The sequence below is a fragment of the Lissotriton vulgaris genome, unplaced genomic scaffold, assembly GCF_964263255.1.
Source record: "Lissotriton vulgaris unplaced genomic scaffold, aLisVul1.2 SCAFFOLD_1008, whole genome shotgun sequence".
NCBI classification, from domain to species: Eukaryota; Metazoa; Chordata; class Amphibia; order Caudata; family Salamandridae; genus Lissotriton; species Lissotriton vulgaris.
Window position 1 is genome coordinate 458633 of NW_028255746.1, and position 18549 is coordinate 477181.

Consider the following 18549-nt stretch of genomic DNA (forward strand, 5'->3'; position numbering starts at 1 on the left):
ATCCACTGCTGATGATGTCACATATTACATCATTCATGACATGGTCAGTGACATCACTGATGACATCACTGATCACAACATCCAGTGACTGTATGATTCTGTAAAGTTAAAATATGTCTTACATATTGAAGAATGAGTGGATGTATAAATGTCTGGATGAAGGATTTAGTAGGTGCATGACTGATTGTATGAGGGAGTGATTAAATGTGTCTCACTGAGTGCATGGGTTAGTGATTAAACTGTATTAATTTGTGCATCATTATATCTGTTGTTCTGTAAACTGCTGCATGTGTTGATCAGTAGCTATATGAGTAACTATATGGGTTATTGATTGGTTGCCCAAGTATTTGTATGGGAGACTGAGTATGTGTGTGAGTGGCTGGGAGGTGTATGACTCTGTGCATAGATGTGTGAGCAGTTGATTCACTAGATGTATGGGTTCAAAAGTGCATGTGGAAACAGCTGTATGGGCGGTTGACTGTGTGCATGAGTGTATTGGTGAGTGAATGGATATCTCAGTGCTACATGTCAAAGTAAGTACATATGTAAAACACAGTACATGTGAGAGTTAACATATATAAATAACTGTGCATTAGAGCCAGTGAATGTGTGAGTGGCTGTATGGATCATTGTGAACTTTTATTAGGGATTATATAAGAGAGTAAATATGTGTTAGAATATGTTTCAATAAGTAAGGTGTGTATAACTGTATAGTTGAGGAATTGGAGGTGTGTTTGATTCTTTGCATGACTGTCTAGGTGTATGAGTAACTCCATGGATGAGTGACAATCTGTGAGTGTCTGTTTTCACTGAGTGTATCTAAGGATATATCAGAGTCTGTAGAGGTTCATCGTATTAACACATGAATGATGTCATCTGTGATGTTGTCAGTGATGTCATTTGAGTTGTCATCAGTGATGTCATCAGTGATGTCATTTGAGATGTCATCAGTGATGTCATTTGAGTTGTCATCAGTGATGTCATCAGTGATGTCACTGACCATGTCATGAATGATGTAATATGTGACATCATCAGCAGTGGATTGCGGGTGCGCGATATATAGTTAGCGCATCTAACTATATATGGAATTTCAATGGTTGTATGCGAGTAAAATAAGGTTTTGTAAATGCAAATCCCTAACTATATATGGCCTAAAACCAATGGTTTTTTCATTGAATTTTCAAGGTTTTGTAAATGCAAATTCCTAACTATATATCGACTATAACCTATGGTTTTTTCAGTGAATTTCAATGGTTTTTTAATAGCAAATATGAAAAGCTTTAAAATGTCAAGTACGTGATAGATAAAAACATTTTCGTATTTATGCACGCTGATGTGCTTTGAACGCTGCACCCCCCTTCCCCTCTCTTTTCTCTTAGGAGTACTCTCTCTTTGCAGATAGTGAAGGGTAGTTAACGCAGGCCTTTGCCCCGTTGTAATCCGTCATGCCTGCTTCTCTCTCCATTTGATTGATTGTTATCCAAGCATTTACTGTTTTAGAATTGGTTCTCTTTGGTTCATTCTCTATTTACAAACAAGCACAGAGTCGCAATACTCTGTTTAGTCTTTGCAGATAGTGAAAAATCGTTTAAAAAAACAAATGGAATCGAGCAAAATCAGTAGGCCACTAATGGGATCTCTTTTTGACCTCGCTAAAATAGAAACATTAACCACAACCCCTCATGAGAAATACGAAACTAGTGAGATGAACTGAGCTCCACACCATGAGGGCTGCAAGACAGCTCGGCTCCGTCACCCATCCCGCCCAAAATAACGACAAACCCTATGCAAATATTAAAAATATAGACAACACACCAGCAAAGAAACAGGGTAAAACATTTTATTAAATAACTATTTACATAACGTTGGTTTATAAGATGATGTCAGTAGTGGACCGATGTGTGAATAGGTCGGAAGCAGCACAAGGCGCCAAGATCCGGATGGCAAGTCCTGGATGTTGGGTGCCATAGTTCAGAGTTCTGAGTTTGAGCCTTTTTCAGTGCCTGTGCTTTGTTGTTTCCCCTCCATCAAAAACAAAAAAAATATATAAAACTGTGCAAAAATACAAAAAAATCAAAAAATGTTTACAAAAGCAGTGCTTGTAAGACTGTCTGAAGCTTATTTCCACCTACTGCAGTTTCACTATTCTCAAAGTAAGTGAGGGTCATTTGTGGACCTGACTGCATTTGAAAACAATGTTATATGGTACCTCCCTAAACCGCTTGACGGAGGCCCCCGAGGGGCGGTGTGATGGCACGGACTCGGAGAAGACGCTTGGCTCCGACCCCCTCCCCAAGTCTTATAGCACTGGTGTAGCCTGAGATCGCCCCCGACATAGGCGGCCGGCTCCCGGGGTCCGGCGGAACTTTTTGCCTTTTGATGACTCTTCTATTCTGGACTTTGTCCCACAATCCGTTTGACCTGAAGACACGCTGTAGTGGGGCGCCCCTTTACCGTTTTAGTTGCCATTCCGCCCGCTTTTGCTACACTGTGCCTCTTCCGCCATTCAGCTGTTTACCGCCCGCTCTTGCGACTACAGCGTCTCGCTCACCATGTAGTTAAGTTGCTCCCGCTCTTGCGGTGCAGCGATAGGCGGCTGCCACAGGACTCTCAAAATGGCGGCCGGCTCTTCGGTTTTGGGCCTGGTCCACTAAAATGGCCCTGGGACACCTTGGAACTCGGACGCTTCCCTGATAGGGCTTGGGTCCCATTCTCGAAAGCGTCCCCTCAGCCGTGAAGATTCTACAAAAGTCTTGGGGGCCCCCGACTCCCGCAGGCTTCTGGTGGGGAGCGGCTGCCATGTCTGCTCGTGGAATGGCCACGACGGAGCTACGAGATGGTAGTGCTCTCATGCTGACGCCAGCTTTAGTCTGAAACATCCAGAAACACTGTAGACTACCAATTCGATCAGTTCCGGTAGCGCCCCAACATGACCCGGAAGAGAAGAACTTGCCCTCCCCTCTTTGACTGATGGTTCTTGTTGCCTGTCCCCTCTGTTGTCATTTAACAGAACTTTTTGGACTGCTGAAAGGGGTTGTGTTCCGAACGCTGGTTGGTGGAGACATTTTGACTATATTCTTGACCTACGTTGTCGCGTAATGCGTTATATGACACGCCGCGTTAGCGCACCCGGAAGTGATCCGGGGCGCGGCGCGCAGCGCGTAACGTAAGCATAACAGGTCATGTGACTTGGTAATAAAACTTTTCATTGGTTCATTTTACTTTTGTTATTTTAATGATGAAAAGCTTGGTCATATGACCTAAAAATTAGGCTTTTTATTGTTTTCGAACATTATTTTTTTTTAAACATATATGTTATAATATTCCAGGCTAATGTACTTTCCCGGAAAATTTACAACTGTCCTGCAAGTAAAATATATTCCTTTTTCGAGAAAAAGGGCGTTTCTTCGTTCCATGACGGAGCCGTTGAGTAAAAGAGACTCGGCCTGCTGTCTTAGTCGCGGATACGCCTGATTATCAGATTCTTATCGATCACTTTATGTTGCAGGAGTGGAAAACACAACTGCCCTTGACCATTTATCTTTACTGCGTTCCTACATATTATACCTTTTATCCGTCATGTAATTGGACTGCTTTATTTCACTTGCCTTTTACTGATTCGAAAACAGTGACTAAAAGTAAAAACTTTACCAATGTAAATACTACTACCGTGTTTTGTTTTAAAAACCTTTATTGTGAAAATGTCAGTATACAAATACGGGCCTTTAACCACGTGGGCCGGCCACGGAGCAAACTGAAATCGTATATGATGAGGAGACATTTACACTGTAGAGGAACGTAACGAGCGGGCCATTAGGTTGAAAGAACTAAGGTGTCTAACAGTTGCGGAATTGGTGGACGTACATTTTGTAATTAAAATAAGACAGGGCCACTTACAATAAAATTTTCTAGATATACATTTGTGGGCAAGGAGTTACGAGTCCCATTTATACCGGTGCCATTTTGGGCGAGGCCGGGCAGGTCCAAGATATAGTCAAAATGTCTCCACCAACAATCGGCCAGACCAGAACCCCTTTCGGCCCTTTATGCTACAAGATGGTGTCTTCCATTCAGAAAATATTGTTGGCAGCATTTTGAAAGGAAAGATAAACAGCCGTTCTCCTAGTGAGTCTCACATTGTTACATTTAGGAAGAATGTTGAAGAGTAATATGTGGAAAATCTGAAGCCATTTTTCTACAAACTCTCAATCAGCCTTGGATGGAAAAAAAAAATCCTGAAGAATGTACAAACTGAAAACCAATTTTTGTCTGTATAGCATCAACAGCAACGCTTGAGTCAGCTTTGTGTCAAGCCGCCATTTTCATTCAATCAATAGCGTCCCCCTGCACACATTCAGGAACCTGGTCGTGTCTTCAGGTGAAACGGATTGTGGGACAAGCAGAAAGGAAAAGGAAAAAAGTTCCGCCGGACCTCGGGAGCCGGCCGCCTATGTCATGGGCGATCTTTGGCCACACCAGGGCAATAGTGAAGCTGCAGCAGGTGCAAAAGAGCTTCAGACAGTCTTACAAGCACTGCTTTTCTAAACATTTTTTTGTATTTTTGCACAGTTTTATATTTTTTTTTTGTTTTTGATGGAGGGGAAACAACAAAAAACAGGCATTGAAAAAAGCTCAACAGTGCAGGGCGCCTTGTGCTGGTTCCGACCTATTCACACATCGGTCCACTACTGACATCACCTCATAAGCCAACGGGGCACCCCACACTGACTTTCGGCGCAGCATTGTAGGATGGCCACACCAGTGCGGCAACTTGCTGGACACCACCTCGGTGCCATCCGGATCTCGGCGCGTTCGAGTCACTGTACCGCAAGAGTGACCGGAACTCAGCTGGTCACGCCGTCTTTCGGCGCAGCATTGTAGGATGGCCATACCAGTGCGGCAACTTGCTGGACACCACCTCGGTGCCATCCGGATCTCGGCGCGTTCGAGTCACTGTACCGCAAGAGTGACCCGAACTCAGCTGAACACGCCGTCTTTCGGCGCAGCATTGTAGGATGGCCACACCAGTGCAGCAATTTGCTGGACACCACCTTGGGCAATAGTGAAGCTGCAGCAGGTGCAAATAAGCTTCAGATAGTCTTACAAGCACTGCTCAGAACTCTCAACTATGGCACTCAACATCCAGGACTTGCCATTCGGATCTTGGCGCCTTGTGCTGGTTCCGACCTATTCACACATCGGTCCACTACTGACATCACCTCATAAGCCAACGGGGCACCCCACGCCGACTTTCGGCACAGCATTGTAGGATGGCCACACCAGTGCGGCAACTTGCTGGACACAACCTCGGTGCCATCCGGATCTCGGCGCGTTCGAGTCACTGTACCGCAAGAGTGACCGGAACTCAGCTGGACACGCCGTCTTTCGGAGCAGGATTGTAGGATGGCCACACCAGTGCGGCAATTTGCTGGACACCACCTCGGTGCCATCCGGATCTCGGCGCGTTATGCTGCCTTCGGCCTATTCGCACATCGGTCCGCTACTGACGCCCCCTCACGTGCCAACGGATTTCCTACGCTTTTTGTAGCCCTATGCCGCATAACAGGTCATGTGACTTGTTTATAAAACTTTTCATTGGTTCATTTTCACTTTTGGTTTCCTAAAGATGGAAGGCTTGGTCATATGACCTAAAAATAACACTTTTCATTGGTTTAGAACATTTTTTTTTCCCAAACGATGAAAGCCCCACCTTGTTTCTGGATGATTCAGACTGAAGCTGGCGTCAGCATGAGAGCACCACCATCTCGTGGCTCCGTCGTGGTCATTCCGCGAGCAATCATGGCAGCCGCTCCCCACCGGAAGCCTGCAGGAGTCGAGGGCCCCCAAGACTTTTGTAGAATCTTCACGGCTGAGGGCACGCTTTTCGAGAATGGAGCCCAAGCCCTAGCAGGCAAGCGTCCGAGTTCCAAGGTGTCCCAGGGCCATTTTAGTGGACCAGGCCCAAAACCGAAGAGCCGTCCGCCATTTTAAGAGTCATGTGGCAGCCGCCTATCGCTGCACTGCAAGAGTGGGAGCAACTCAACAACATGGTGAGCGAGACGCTGTAGCCGCAAGAGTGGGCGCAACTCAGCTGGATGGCCGCCACCTGGGGAGGCCCGTTCATGCCGCCTCCCCCACGCCCCCTCCCCCGGGCCGCCCCACGCCAATTTTCGGAGCAGCATTGTAGGATACCAAAACCAGTGCAGCCGTTTACTGGACATCACCTGGGTGCCATCAACATCTCAGCGCGTTCTGCTGCCTTGGGACTATTCGCACAACAGACCGCTACTCACGAGGCCTCCCTCCGCAACACCCTGGACTCCCAACGCTGTTTTTCTTTGCTGCATTGTAGGATCCCAAAAACCAGTGCGGCACCCAGATGACATCACCTGGGTGCCGTCCAGAACTCAGCACGTTGTGCTGCCTTGGGACTATTCGCACAAAAGACAGCTTCTGACCATTGTTGCTTTTTTTTGTGAAAAATGTTTAAATGTTTTTACAGTTTTTGTTCCGTTCGTTATATTTAAAAGTTAATAAAGTTTTATAATCCCACTTTGTTGGAGTGCTATATATTTTAAAAAAATCGGGTGAATGGGGCCTTGAATCGGGTTATTGTCATGTGTGGGCTTTGCAAGTGTACTGCTACAGGATCGGACATTTCAAACTCAAATGCACGTTCTTTTTCTTACCTTTCCGAAGCATGGAGCGCAATAGCAGGCAGAGAAAGGGTGATGCAACTATTGAACACTGCCTGGCCTGGAAGTTGCTGGCAGTGCCCCCCCCGCCCGCTCCTGAAAGAGGACACACACACACCGCCGCCCCGAGTACTTCACAGATCTTTAAAAGACCATGCGCTTGTTCATGAGGCTTAAATGGTTTATCACCCCTTCTAGAACCCCTGCATCAACCCTCTGACGTTTCCTGGAAGAATTACCACGTAACACAATACCAAGCCTTGTCAACTGAAACCCCCGAGGAATCGTGGGGCATATTATCAAGGGGGTTTATCTCCGCTTTTTTGGCTTTAAAAGCCAAGAAAGCGGAGATAAAATTATCTCCCTATTACCAAGCTGTCGCTAACACCAGTTAGTGACAGCTAAAAGGAGATAGCGACCATCTTGGGCCCCGCTTTGCATGTCAGTGATATTTATCACTAATGACATGCAAAGTGGGCGTGCCAAGATGTTAGCGACTGGAAACAGTCCCTAACATCGCTATCTCCTATTACCAACTTTTGGAGATATTCGCGCTAAGCGCGAATATCTCCAAAAGCTAACACCTGACCTGAGCAGTTCTTAGCCATGTTATCCAATGGGAGGTGGATAACATGGCTAAGAGCATTTGCTCGATAATACATGAATATCGCTGACTTTTCTGCGATATTCATGCATTGCGGCCGTTTTTTATCGCATTTGCGATAAACCTTGCTAATAGCAAGGTTTATCTGCGATAAAAATCGCCGATGTGCGGCGATAATTTTTGTCTCTAAACAAGTTAGAGACAAAAATTATCGCTAGTTGTTGGTAATATGCCCCCGGGTTTTTGCTTGCAGAAATCGGGAGGCGGGAGACTAGCACTGAAATCAGTAGTCTCACGCCTGAATCGGGAGGGTTAGCATGTCTGGATTCTCTACAGCTGGGGCCATAAACTACATCCGCAGGGGTAGGTGATAGCCTGGGACCAGCCTGGCATCTAAAATGGCTGCCGTGCACGACAAAATTGTGGCATTGGAAAAAAGGCAAGATGGCGCAGACAATGTTTATCAATAAGGATTCATTTATAACAAAATATTTTATCGCAGTGACAAATTGGCGGTCAACACTTCCTGATTTCCATCGAATCGAACGTTAACAGACGTCACGCAGCAAAAAAAAAAAAAGCTCACGCACAGCCGCTGGAAGAGATGTATCAACATATATGAGCCTCCTCAGCCACCCTCAGGAAACATAGGGGATTAGGATACGTCTCCCGCACCCCCTTATACCTAGTAATTTAATTAAAACGAAGCACAAAATGGCGAATTCCCGTTTCGCTACCAGTTTGCGGCCCAGTTCGCGGCCCGTGAAGCGCTTCTACCGTGAAAAATCTTTTTTTTTTTATTTTCCCCACGGGACCCTTTAATAACCCCAACAACATTCCTAGGGGGTCAAGAGGGGTATACCTTGCCCCTTTTCATTAAATTCCCCCTTCGTTTTTCACCTCTTCTTCTCTCTCGATCCTACCGAGAGATAAGATGGCGGCCGCTCCGGACTGTTTAGAATGTTGACAGACACCGGAGAGCCAATCAGCTTTCTGCGCGCAAAGTTCCGTTTCGCAAAAAGTAAGCGAACCGGAGTGCAGCCCGGAGCGCTGTTACAGATATATATCTTGTTTTGAACGTTAATTTCTCAAAAACTACTGGAGCACATATATTGAGACCTAGCAAAGGCACATCAGCCTAACAGTCCCTACAATTTTGCCAAGTTTCGTGCAAATCCATTCAGCCGTTCGAGCTAAAAGTGAGTCCAACCGCCCTATGGAAATTAACATGGGAAAAATGCGTTTTGGGACCCCCCTTTTTTCTCGGCCCCCCCTCAACAAAACCCCCCCAAATTTTCAAGGGCTGCTCAGAAACAGAATGTGCCATTTTCCTGAAAGTTTCAGCCGATTCTGTCCACAAACGCCAAAGTTATTAGACATAGAATTTTCAAAAATCCCATAGGGAATAAATCCTAGTAGTTATAGTTAGGACCTAGTTTCCATAGGAAATCCTCAACATTCTATTTGGAATAACTTTGGCCCTGGTTGAAGAATCTTAGCGAATTTCTCAAAGAAGATGGCTCGGTCCGCTGCGCTCCTTCCCTAAAAGTTTGGGGGGGATTGGTCAAGTGGGGGCTGAGATAAAAGGGGGGTCCCAAAACGTGTTTTCTCCATGTTATTTTCCATAGGACCTTTAGACTCGGCTACAGGTCGAACGGGTGAATGGATTTATAAGAAATTTGGCAAAACTGTACAGTCCGGCTCGCAGATTACGCTTTTTTTGGAATGGTGTAAATCCGTTCAGTAGTTGCTGAGGAAATTAAAGTTAAAGTCAATTATATTACTCCTGAGGCGGAAGCCGGGAGATCACCCTTTTAAAATTTGTATTTCTTGTGTCACTATTTTGCCGAATAATTGATTTTAATCTGCACTTACCTGCCTGGCTCCACCAGAAACGGGCTATAGAAACGCCTAAAACAGCGATCTTCGCTGCAACAAACAATTGCCAAAACTAACTTTCCTGCCGCCATTGACGGCGAGGACTCGAGGCCACGCCTACCCTAGGCCACGCCCACCCGCCCAACCCAGTATAAAACGCTGCTCTCAGCGCCACGATATCAGAACTTGCTTACTCCTGAGGCGGAAGCCGGGAGATCACCCTTTTAAAATTTGTATTTCTTGTGTCACTATTTCGCCGAATAATTGATTTTAATCTGCACTCACCTGCCTGGCTCCACCAGAAACGGGCTATAGAAACGCCTAAAACAGCGATCTTCGCTGCAACAAACAATTGCCAAAACTAACTTTCCTGCCGCCATTGACGGCGAGGACTCGAGGCCACGCCTACCCTAGGCCACGCCCACCCGCCCAACCCAGTATAAAACGCTGCTCTCAGCGCCACGATATCAGAACTTGCTTACTCCTGAGGCGGAAGCCGGGAGATCACCCTTTTAAAATTTGTATTTCTTGTGTCACTATTTCGCTGAATAATTGATTTTAATCTGCACTTACCTGCCTGGCTCCACCAGAAACGGGCTATAGAAACGCCTAAAACAGCGATCTTCGCTGCAACAAACAATTGCCAAAACTAACTTTCCTGCCGCCGTTGACGGCGAGGACTCGAGGCCACGCCTACCCTAGGCCACGCCCACCCGCCCCTTTCCTCCCCCTCAAAAGATGTGCAATCACCGGACGCGCAGCGGACGGGCGCTGAAGGCGCGCCAAAGGCAAGCCCGTCTGGGCCCGTCCGGGCCCAGACGGCGTTAGGCCTAGCCACTATGCCCAATCTGCAAAATCGCATCTCATACTCCAGAGGCTCACTGCTTGCCTGGAACCCGGAAAAACATCCCCAGTGCAAATACGTCCTCAAGGAAGACACCCCTATGTAGGATGCATCCTCTGCAATAGACCCGAGGAAACGGAACGCCACCAAGGACTCCGGCTCAGCCTTCTGAATTGCAGATCCTTAGTAAAACATGCCCACGAAATCAACATCCTCGTCCAGGATTCGATGTTAGATTTATTGTTTCTGACGGAAACTTGGCTGACCCCCGCACAGTGACTTCGATGTGGCCAATGCAACACCCCCCGGTTACCAAATATGTTGCCTGAATAGACCAATCGGTAGAGGTGGCGGCCTAGCCATACTCTACAAAGACTACCTCAAATGTAGAATCGAGTCCGGAACTGTTAAAGACTGCGAGAACTGCCACTTCACAATCCAGATCTCACCATCTACCTCCCTTTCGGGACTGTTAGTGTACCGGCCACCAGGCTCCCTAGGCGAATTCACCAGTACTTTGATGGACCACATCTTACTCAAGACTATCTCAGTCTCTAACTTTCTCCTCTTAGGGGACCTTAATATGCACTTTCTGGACCCCACGGACAATGCCGCAGCAAACTTGCTCGCGGATCTCACTACAGCCGACCTCCATCTGCAAAACCCCAAAGCCACCCATGAGAAAGGTCAACTCCTGGACCCTATCTTCTCCAACATCGGGAACCTGTACGCCCAGGACCCCACTCCCCTGCCTTGGACAGACCATATGCTGATCCTCATGCACTGGTCACTCGAAATGACACCAGCGCTCAAACAGAAAACAAGGATACAAGCCAGACGATGGCACAAGTTAATACCAGAGGAATGGGAGGCCAAATTACGCGATACCATCGCCCCCTTGTCCACGGACCCAAACACCGCGGACAGAGAATTCATGGATTGGCTAGTCCGACCCTTAGATAGCTCCATTCCACTGACTAGCACTCTAAAACACGAATAAAAAAAATCAGCCCCGCTCCCTGGTACACACCCGCCCTCACCGCCCTTAAAAAACAATGCAAAAAGTCAGAACGCACGTGGAGAAAAAACAAGTCAATAGAAGAGAAAAGTGCCTATCAATACTCCATGAAAGCATATAAACTAGCCCTACAAGACGCCAAAAGGGCTTACTATGAGGAAAAAATAAAAGGCTCCTCCTGCTCATCCAAGGAGACCTTCTCCATTCTCAAAGAACTCCTCCATGTCCCGGACCCCCCACAGAAACCTATGGACCCCAAAGCAGCGGAGGAAAAATGCGTCAAGCTGGCCACCTTCTTTGACGAAAAAATTAAAAAAATTCTCACCTCCCTCCCGCCCGCCAACTCAGACTCCATAGAGAGAGCCAAGGAGCAGATGCCCCCTGCCGACAAACCCTTTCTGGAGTCACTTGGCCCAGTTACAGAAGAGGAAGTAAGGGGCATACTCACCTCAACCAAGAGCGGAGCCCCTAGCGACCCAGTTCCCATACGTTTCGCTAAAAACATCCCGCAGACCATAGTTCCCCAACTGACAGCCCTGATTAATATTTCGCTGGAACAGGGAGAGGTCCCTTCAAACTGGAAGGAAGCTGTCGTCAAAGCGCTTCTCAAGAAACCGTCGCTTGACCCCGCAGACCTTTCCAACTATAGACCTATCTCACTCCTCCCTTGGATAGGTAAAGTCGCTGAAAAACTTGCGAATAAAAAGCTGTCACACTACCTCGAGTCAAACCATCTCCTCAACGACTCACAGACAGGCTTTAGACCAGGTCAGGGCACGGACACTGCTCTTCTCGTAGCAGTAGAAAGAACTAGGGAAATCATCGATGCAGGAGGATCAGTGGCAGTGGTCCTCCTAGACCTAAGTGCGGCCTTTGACACGGTCAGTCACCAGGTCTTAACCCACCGTCTCGGGAATATTGGGGTTAAAGGCAGAGCACTGAAGTGGCTATCGTCCTTTCTCTCCCGACGCTCCTACCAAGTATGGGAAGGCGAAAGCCGCTCCCCCTCCATCCCCCTCCAGTGCGGCGTGCCTCAGGGCTCTTCCCTGAGCCCCACGTTGTTTAACATTTACATGGCCCCACTGGAGGAACTCGTCTCACCCTTCGGAGTCACTATCGTCAGCTATGCTGACGATACACAACTGGTGGTGACACTCTCCCACCCCAAGCTAGAGCCCTCCAATCTCCACGACTGCCTTTCCAACGTACATCAGTGGATGAGTGACTCTGCTTTGAAACTAAACGGCTCCAAAACAGAGATCCTGCTCCTAGGACAAAAAAACACGAACCTCCCCTCTAACATCTGGCCCGCCTGCATGGGTGAACCCCCCACTCCCAAGAAGGAGGTCAAGAGTCTCGGAGTATGGCTGGAGACCGACCTTACCTTCAGGACCCAGGCAAGAAAGACGGCCGGCATATGCTACGGTCTACTTAAATCTTGCAGGAAGGTAATCCCACTACTACCTTTCCAGTCGCGGCTCATGCTGATCCAGGGCCTAATTTTATCCAGGCTGGACTACAGCAATGCCATCTACCTGGGCGCCCCAGAATCCACCCTTCAAACTCTGCAAAAAGCTCAAAACGCCGCAGCCCGACTCCTAACAAACACCCCGGCCAGATCTTCTGCCAAGCCCGCACTTAGGAAGCTGCACTGGCTCCCTATCAGGGAAAGGGTCATCTTCAAGTCCCTCTGTCTTGCCCACAAGGTTCTCCACAACACCGGCCCTCCCATACTAAACAACTGGATCACCCCCTATAGACCCACGAGAGCGCTTCGCTCAGAGCACGGAAACCTCATTACGATCCCCAAAGTGAAAAAGGCCCGCATAGGTGGCCGCCGCTTCTCGGTCAACACTGGAAACAAGTGGAATGCACTCCCTTTGAGCCTCAGAACAGAACCCAACCTCCTCCGGTTCAGAAAAGCCCTCAAAACTCTACTCTTCCCCTAAACTGTCACTTTTCCTGACCCCTTCGTGAGTAAAAAGGTTCAGCGCTGGGATACCCATTGGGTGACTACGCGCTCTACAAAACTATAAAAATACATATCTATACGCGCGCACACGTGCGCGCACTCAAGCGGCTGCGCGCGCGAGCGGAATTTTGTTGCGTGACGTCTGTTAATGTTCGATTCGAAGGAAATCAGGAAGTGTTGACCGCCATTTTGTCATTGCGAGTAAATATATTGTTGATTTCAAAGCGTTGGAATATGGAAAGGGGAGAAGGTAGAGATTGTTTTGCTGCATAGGTTTTCTCAGGGTGTGCAGTAAGGCCCTTAAACGCGAAAATATATATTTTTTTTTAGAAAAATGTTGCATGGTGCGCGCACTCGGTCGCGCACACCTTTTTACAAGAGTGTGAAAATGGAGATAAATCAGAAGTTTGAGTGCTTAGATATAAGGTGGCTCTGAAAAGAGCCATTGTGTTAATTGAGAGTTTTCTGCATTTATAAGTAAGTACCGATGCAGAGCCTGATGTTGCAGAGGAAGATTCTGTTTCCCTCATTCGTGAAATGAACTCCGTCTCTCCTATAGACGTCTTGCATGTGGTATCGCAAGTTGTTGTGGTAAATAGAACCCATGCTATAATCTCTGAGGAACGCAGAAACAGATTTATTTACATGTCTCCTTGCTTTCTCAAATTGTGCACTATGGTGATTGGACCAATTCCATTTCTGTCTTTGGCATATATTGGAATATACCAAGGCAGATCGAGGAAAAAGTGTCATCAATTGTCGAAAGGTGTCTTTTAGAAGCATTTCCAGACCTACCCAGTGATTGTGCCTAGATCGTTCCCACCACAGTGCACAATTATAAGGTCTGGTTCTGGGAGATGCATAAAAGTTTTCACCAATGGAATCAATTGGTGACATTTCAATCCTCTTTTGGAAATCCATGTTATGTGTACATTTGGTAAGCTGAGGTTGCAAATTCGTCTGCTTACTGCATATTTTTCACTCCAGTGAATATAACTGTGTCCTATTAGCCAGGCCTTCATTTTCAAGGGATTTGTAGTCGTCCTCCGATCGGTTCTGGAAGTGGAATGGTAGTTAGAAGTTGAAATTCTAAATAAAGAAAAAGGAAGAGGCTGGGTGTGGTTTAAAAAATAAAAATGATTGGTTGATTGTAAGAAGTGGAGATTGAACAGTACGTTGCATGTTAATGTTTATGTTAAACGAAAAGTACTATTGGGTGTGAAAAAAAAAGACATGTAACAGAGCTGTGGATTGGCAGGTGTTTCTGGAGGGAAAACAGTGTTGTTACTTTGCTGTAGAACGTTGAGATATGAACTTTTGACCTGTGCCTTCAGCCAGGTGCAGAATGAGGTGTTACCATGGAAACAGCCAGAGATGGCAGTGGGTGATGGGTGAGTTTTATGTGACATTGAAAATATTGTGAGGGAGAACCAACTGAAATGTAATTGCTTACGTTACGCGCTCCGCATTGCTTCCGGGAAGCTGCGCTTCGCGCCTCGCGCACCGGAGCACTTCCGGGTGCGCTAACGCGGCACGTCATATGACGGATTAGGCAAGAATGCGATACGTCGTTGGGGCTCCACCGGAACTGATCGAATTGGTAGTCTACAGTGTTTCTGGATGTTTCAGACTGAAGCTGGCGTCAGCATGAGAGCACCCAGTGGCTACGTCGTGGCCGTTCCGCGAGCAATCATGGCAGTCGCTCCCCACCGGAAGTCTGCAGGAGTCGGGGGCCTCGGTGACTCTTGTAGAATCTTCAAGGCTGACGGGACGCTTTTGGGAATGGGGCTCATGCCCTAGCAGTCAAGCGTCCGAGTTCCAGAGTTGCCCAGAGCCATCCTTGCAGGCCAGGCCCAAGTCTGTGGAGCCGACCGCCATTTCCTGAGCTTCGTGGCAGCCGCCTGTCGCTGTATCGGAAGAGTGGGTGCAATTCAGCCGGATGGCGGGTGAGACGGTGTAAATGTGATGGTTGGACCAGGGCACCGCAAGACGTGTCTTCAGGTCAAACGGATTGTGGGACAAGGTCCAGAATGGAAGAGGCATTAAAAGGCAAGAAGTTCCGCCTGACCCCGGGAGCCGGCCGCCTATGTCGTGGGCGATCTCAGGCCATACCAGGGGAACAAGACTTGGGGAGGGGGCAGGAGCCAAGCGCCCCCTCCGAGTCCGCGTTTCTTGGACCCTGAAATATGGCACTCAACATTCAGAACTTATGACATTTGTGCAAGGCAGGGACATCGAAGCCTCTCAGGGACCAAGTATATCCAGAGTCCTTCCTACAGAAGGTGGTGGGGGTGGCGGCATTAGCAAGGCATCCCCCCACACAACTTGTCGGACCCTGAAGTATGGCTCTCAACATCCAGAACTTATGACATTTGTGCAAGGCAGGGATATCCAGAGTCCTTCCTACAGAAGGTGGTGGGGGTGGCGGCATTAGCAAGGTATCCCCCCACACAACTTGTCGGACATGACCTCTGGATGTACTGGGTGTTCAATTTCAGAATTGAAACTACTAAGAAGCAATTAGAAGTGTTGTTTTCATGTTGCAGTAGGTTCCATGTAAATAGTTATTTAAAACAACGTTTTATCCTGTTACTTTGCTGGTGTGTTGTATATATTTATAATATTTGCATAGTGTTTGTCGTTATTTTGGGCGGGGTGGGTGGCGGAGCCGAGCTGTCTTGCAGCCACCATGGCGTCGAGGTCGGTTCCTCTCTCTATATTCATGTTTTTTCTAACGATTTATATGTTATAGTTTGCTAGCACGATACAGCGGATAGTCCGCATTTTATATATATGTCCTTTTTAAAAACTAAACAGAGTATTGCGACTTTATGCTTATTTGTGAACAGAGAATGACCCAAAGAGAACCAATTTTGAACAATCATAGGCTATTGGCAGTGGGCAGAGAGGCCATGACACAGAAAATGGCTGTTACTTACGTGCATGATGGGGCCTAAAAGGGACTAGATGGCGTGGCCACTGTTTCGCGACTTTCACTTTACTTTTAACAATGGCTGTGGTGAACATAAATGAACACCGCTTATGTATACCTAATTGTAGTCATTTTCCCCAAAAAAGCTTTTGATATTTGCTATTAAAAAACAAAGAAAAACACTGAAAAAACCATAGGTTATAGACCATATATAGTTAAATATCTGAAGTCCATCTCTGCACTGCATGGAGATACAGGTCGTCGATCAGAAGATGTGCTGGCCACCTCTGATGGTAATAGCGTGGCCAGGGCTCTTGTCGTTGCCTCTGCAAATTGCAGAGGGTGCACTTGTTTGACATGCCGCACCATGGTATGTATGGAAAAGAAATATTTTTTTGCTGGATTTCTTCTTAAGTCACATATCGTGCAGGTTACTTTTGGTGCATTCACTTTCTTTTGATCTTCAGGATAAGTGAAAAATTGCCAGATGAAAGATTTATTTTTTCTTATTAAAGGTAGTCGATCATTTTGGTCAGATTCGGAAGATGAATGAGATACGGTAGCCATTTCACCAAAGTCTTCCAAAAGATGTAGGACGTTGTTGTCTCCTGAGAGTAGAAAAGATAGTGAGGGAAGTGGGTGGAGTGCTGCGTGTAAATTCCAGAATTGAAACTATTAAGAACCAATTGAAAGTGTTGTTTTCATGTTGCAGTAGGCTGCCATGTAAATAGTTATTTAATAAAATGCTTTACCCTGTTACTTTGCTGGTGTGTTGTGTATCTTTATAATATTTGTCGTTATTTTGGGTGGGGTGGACGGCGGAGCCGAGCTGCAGCCATCATGGCGTTGAGCTCGGTTTCTCTCACTAGTTTCATATTTCTCATGAGGGGTTGTTCCTAATTTTTCTATTTTAGCGAGGTCAAAAAAAGATGTCATCAGTGGCCTACTGATTTTGCTCGATTCCTTTTGTTTTTTCTAACGATTTATATGTTATAGTTTGCTAGCACGATACAGCGGCTAGTCCGCATTTTATATATATGTCCTTTTTATTAGGGTTGTCTTCCGGTGGAGTCGGATGATCTACCTCTAATAAACGGTCCGGGTTGAACCAACTACCATCATGATTTTGTATATCTTCTGAGCTGGATTTAAGCGCACAATTGTTAAAGTATGAAACGTTTTATATTTCTAAAAAAAATACCAAGGTGTGTACATCCGGTAACGCACGAAAGTTTAAAAAGACATTCGGCTCCATTTACTGAAAAGTTTCATAAGAATAAAAAAGAAGTCTAGGTACAGTCTCTTTGACGTACTATAAGTTCTTTGAGGGGTGTATGAAGAAATTCAATAAGTTCAAATCGCAAGGTTTTTACGAAATATATAGGCCTGTGCGCGCACTCGGTCGCGCACGAAAGCCTGGAAATGCGATATCCATTTTATTGACAACTGTTGCCGAGAGTGCGCACACCGGGTCGCGCACGAAAGTTTAGTAAGGCTATTTTTATTTACAGACAAATTTTAATGTGTTTAAAAAAAGGCAAGGTACAGACTTTCGAATTCTGTATTGCTTTACAAGGAGTCTCTATGGAACTTGAACAGTGAAGAAAATGGCTTGTTTTCGAAAAAAATATTGCCGGAACTTTATTGCCAAAAGTATAGGTTGCATACACGACATTTTTCTGAATTAGCATTTTAAAAACCAATGAAATTCACAGAAAAAACCATAGGTTTTACACACGTTATAGTTAGGAAGTAGCATTTAAAAAACCTATGAAATTCACTGAAAAAACCATAGGTTTGACACATGTTATAGTTAGCTGGAAGTTTTACTGACATAAAACCAATGAAATTCCACGTTATAGTTAGTTGGACTCACTATAACTTGCGCGTGCAATGCACTGCTGATGACGTCACATATTACATCACTCATGACATGGTCAGTGACATCACTCATGACATCACTGATGACACCATCCAGTGAATATGTGTCTTTCTGAAAAATAAATATTAGTGAGTAATGTTTAAATATTTAAATATATATATTAGTGTTTCACTTTGTGTATAAGTGGCTACATGTGTTGGTAAGTAGCTACATGCGTATGTATATGGGTTATTAGATGTTTCTCTTAGTATCAGTATGAGTGTCTATATGGTTTGGTGGGGGTATTACTTAGCACATAGATGCATGAGTGACTGACTCTCTGTTTGTATGTGTTTTGAAGACAGCATATGTGCAGGACTGTATGGGTGGATGAGTGTGTATATGTGTTTGTTAGTGAGTGAATGACTGTCTCACTAGTGTCTTTATCAGTAACGACATATGTTTTAATCTAGTATATGTGAATATTGATGTATATAAGTGAGTATATGTGAGAGTAAGAGATTGAAAGAGTTCCTGTTTAAATAAGTATGTGTTTCTATAAGTGATTGTTTAAGAGAATAAATATGTGTAATTTTCAATAGAAGTAAGGTGGAAGTGTGTGTATAAGTCTATATTCAAATAAATGGATGTTCAATAGTTTATTTGCACGTGTGAGTATGTCTGTGAGTAACTTTTCGATGATTGTCGGTGTGTAACAGGATGTATAGGTGTATCATTTCATATG